This window comes from Hylaeus anthracinus, unplaced genomic scaffold (genome assembly GCF_026225885.1).
Source record: "Hylaeus anthracinus isolate JK02 unplaced genomic scaffold, UHH_iyHylAnth1.0_haploid 12106, whole genome shotgun sequence".
In the NCBI taxonomy this organism is placed as follows: Eukaryota; Metazoa; Arthropoda; class Insecta; order Hymenoptera; family Colletidae; genus Hylaeus; species Hylaeus anthracinus.
In genome coordinates, this window is record NW_026534367.1 from 1 (window position 1) to 4509 (window position 4509).

Sequence of the window (4509 nt, forward strand, 5' to 3'; positions counted from 1 at the left end):
CTCTCTCTCTCTCTCTCTCTCTCTCTCTCTCTCTCTCTCTCTCTCTCGTTTTGCACTCTCGTCTCTCATTCTCGCGCCATTCTCGCACTCATTCTCATTTTCGCTCATGCACTCCCTTGTCTTCGTTTCTTTCTCTTTAGTTTGGCAAATCCCGCGACGACACGCTGAACGGCGATTTATTTTTTATATTCGCGAGGGATCGTTGATCGAAGACTCGAGAAGCTAGCCTTCGTGGATCACACTTCCCCAGAGATGGGCAACGTTAGGTGAAAAGTTTCAAATAACGAACAGAAGGTGGTAAAGCTTCGATTCGTTATTTGTTTAATAGAAACGTAAAACAAGAAATTACTATTCAATACGAATTATTGTTGAAGAGATTATTCATTTATTTAGATAATCGAATAGAAGAGATTTGAATCTAAAATTCTAAATGGTAGAAAGTATGCTAACTATTGAGATAAATAGCGCAATGATATTCTTTTTCTTGAACGAAGGTTGAACTTTGCACAGTAATAGTTTAATCGAAGAAAAGTGAATTTTATTGTTTGAATAAAGTGTGAATTTGAATAGAATCCTGCCCATCTCTGCTCGTCCCTCTCTCTCGCCGACAGTTGGCGTCGCTTGGGACTCCGCGGAAACGCGACACCAGCTGGAGAACGTAAATTAAAACCAGAAAACACCTTTCTACACCTTTTCGTATCGAATGGAGGTCGTTGGAAGGCAAAACCACCAAAGTTAATCGTGATTTTTAAAAGCAATTTCCTTTCAACTCAAATTCATGAACGAATAAATAAATTGCTTTGGATTCAAAACTTTTTAGTGGCTCTAGGATATCTGAGTTTCCTCGAGAATCGATAGGCATATCGACAGAATCATTCTACATATCAGAGATTCGCTATCGACGTTAATTTTAGATGATGACGCCGACAGCTGTCTTAATTTAGAAGGGGAAACACGTCAAGAGCTGCGTGATTTTCGATAAAAAATCTCAGAGCGTAAACCCGAAAATCGTGATAAGCATTGGCACGTTTGTTTATCGTACAAGATACTTCAGATTGCTAATCGAACCCTTAGGGTGTCGTGCTAGAATCTGATCGAGATCTAACGTCGAAGGTTGCGTTGATAAACTCTGAGATATATTAACAAGATTGGAAATAATGTAGGTTCGTCCCGTAGACTAATGCGTCACTTTAAAGATGAGTTGACATAGATCGAGATGTTTATTCACATTCCTCGATGAAGTTGAATTAGAATTCTGAAGCATGCCCAGTGTCAAGAAATTTTTATTTAAAAAACGACGTGGATAACTATGTTTGATGAAGATGGGAGAGAAGGAACAAGAGTTTTAATTGAAGTTTTAATGAAAAGCTCGTTCAGCCTCGAGATCAACCATCTGGGGATCAAACTCGACGAGTTACTCGAGGGTGGAGTGCAAACTGCGTTGAATTCTGTCAACACAGACACCTGTTTTAATTTAAAAGAAACTCTCGAGGAAACCAGAATTTTCGCATAAAATCGTTCGATGGAGGCTAAGCTAGATAACAATGCTAGATTTCAAGTGATCCTAGGTGGAGGATACTCAGACTCGATTTAATTTCAGGGAAGAGGATAAAAGGAGGTAAAGATGGAAGCTAAGATCGTCGACTTTGGAATGGAATTCGGTAATTAAAAATTTGTAAGCGTATCGATCAACAATCCCGATTTGAAATGATCCACATGGAGGCTTGATTTAATTACAGAGAAGAAAACTGAACAAAAACCACTGATCCACGAATCCTCGATTAATACGCGCAAGACTGAATCAGATCGTTTTCTGATTCAAGGATCCGTGAAACAATCCTTCCCTTCCAGCTGGTGTCCGTGAAACGCTAATTTTTGTAATCTCAGCAATCCTGTACGCCATCGCAACGCTCGTAGAAGTAAAAACACGAATGTCGCGCGCGGAAGCGACGTCGCAGTTGCACGTGAACAATCCTCTAATGCGCGGTGACGGTGTAATCATAGTTAACAATAACAATGACAGTCAATAATGATGACAGTAATAATAATGACAATAATATCGATAAGAATAGTTAGTGAACGTTTACAATCTATTACATACTTAGTCGGAGGGGACGTCGCTCAGATTTTTTCGAGGCACAGTTGGATCGCACGTCAGCTATTTTAAATTGTTTTCGTCCGCTCGTGTTGGGACACGAACAATCTTTTCTCCCTGGGTTTTCTCATTTATCGTTTTGTTTGTAATCCTTTTACGTTTATCGTTTATGTTTTCTTTTTTTAAGCTCGAAAGGGTCTGTCTGTGCTCTTTCGCTCGTAGCGGCCGACGCAGAGACCGGCAACGTTATCAAACAACAAATTAAAGGTTTATCGACCTTTTTCCCATTCGTCGCTGGTTGTGTTTGTATTTTTTCAGTTGGTAACGGACTTTTTTTTTTAACTACCTCGGTTAACAGTTAGCTTAATTTCTCGCTCAGGTTCAACAAGTTCATAGCACTGAAAGGGTTAACGGTAGATTGATGCCTCGTGTTGTTCGAATAAAATTCGTTGCCAGACTCTGGTCTGGTGTACGTTCGACCGTTCGACGATGAAAAGCGAGACTGGGGATGTTTATGCTAATTCATATTTTCAAAGACACAGAAAAAGAATTGAAATTAAACTAAAAGCGCGTCATTCAATTTTTGTATTTTCATATACGTATATTCCCCGTATTTCCAATTGCTGTAGATGCATAAACATCCAGTCTGCTCACGATTTATTTTATTTTTTGCCTCTATTGCAACGAAGATATGTAAACGGCGTCGAAGCTCGTTGGAATTGCTCGAGAACTGGTTCGATTATCGCTGAGAATTTTCTCCTTTTTTAAACATCTGTCTATTTTGTTTTTCTTTGTCATACGCATCGAACGGTCGAAGCACGATCGTCGATCCGATCGATCGAGGATCGGGCATCGTGCATAAATCAACCGAGCTGTACCTCAAGACACTGAATCACGCGCGGGACACGCGCGCTAGATACAATTAATATCAACTATGCGTACAAGTGGATTCGCAAATAGTTACGGAACGATCAAAAATTGAATCGACGCGGACTCCAAGTAGCGTAGAGACCGGAAAGAAGGTCTTCGGTGTCGAATAGTAAAATACGGAACGCGCGCGATTAAAAATATAGTTCTCGAGCTCGCCACGATCGTCGTCGAAGGCATAAATCACGAAGATCGAAGATCAAGCACGCTCTACAACCGTTTTAAAACCGCTTAAAAACACGTCGGATATGTTCTGGGTTCCTCCAGTGTAATTTCCAAAGATCGATTAGAGGAAATCCGCGATGGTGTCGATCGAATTATAAAGTCAGTGACACCTCGTGATTCAAATCGCTAGACGAGTCGCTGAAATCGCTCGTGACGAGCACGATCGAGCGATCCTTTCTTTTCGTCGATCATTAGCAACTGAAACAAAATGATCAGAAAACGTCGAGGTAATCGATTCTTTACGACTAGATTCCATTAGAAACCAGAGGTGAGCGAAATGCTCTTCTAGACAATCAGAGCTTCGAATGATGAATCAAGGATAAATAACCATTCATCTATCGTTCGTTCAATAAAAATTAAATTATAGGGTTAACTACTAAGTTAAACGAACAACAGTTCTCTTGAATAATTATTCAATTGTAAGCTGATTATTTAAGGCTTCTATTCACCATCTATTGGTCATATAAAATTTCGAATAATGAATAAAAGATAGGAATTAGGATTTGATTTATGGAACGAAAGATACCACTACGAACAAATGAAAGATTAGTCGTTCGATCGAATAAATATTTTATTCGCCTCTCGTGTGAATGAAAATTTCGCCCACCTCTCAACAGGACAAAACGCGACTCTGGACACGTGGTTTGAGCGCGTTACAGCGTATATATATATATCGTGGAAAGTTAATCTCGCGGTTCGGCAATTCGCAAACTGGAAGTTTTCGCCATTAACCGAGAAAGAACTCGAGAGGAATTCCCAAGTAAAACACTTGCAGGTGGTAATGAACGTTTTCCTTGGTAACGCAAACTGTCAACACATCGAGAAAGTTGCGTGTTCCTTTCAGAGGAAACGGAAGTCTTCGCGTTGAAAGAAATTAAGGACCGTTCAAGTCAAAGGACAGCAGGCGTTAACAAATTCTACATCCTTGAAGATGAAACGACGACAAATGAGAGCACAGGGACAGATTGCAGAGATGCTGAAAGACTGTCCAATCTCGAGGAAGCTCGAGAAACTTTTCCAACGGATTCAAAAGCTTTTAAGATAAACAGGCCAACTACTGTGAACGTTAATTAACGACTCCTGCTTCTCCAAGGCAGTTTTTACACCGAGACGACATTCAGTCTGTGAAGTTAAACACTCGTAGGTGCTAATGAACGTTTGCTTCGGTGAGATACATCGAAAAAGTGGTCGAAATTAAAAAGGGACAAAGGACTTCACGAGTCAAAGACTCCAGGCGTTAAGAAAATTTTATTTTCTGTATA

General features: G+C 40.1%; 1 long non-coding RNA gene across 1 annotated transcript; it reads left to right on the forward strand.

Moving 5' to 3' along the window:
* Positions 1–83: 83 nt before the first annotated feature.
* Positions 84–1748, forward strand: LOC128892604 (uncharacterized). Its single transcript, XR_008461115.1, has 2 exons — positions 84–1077; positions 1202–1748. It is a non-coding gene; the product is annotated as an uncharacterized LOC128892604 (long non-coding RNA).
* Positions 1749–4509: the final 2761 nt, after the last annotated feature.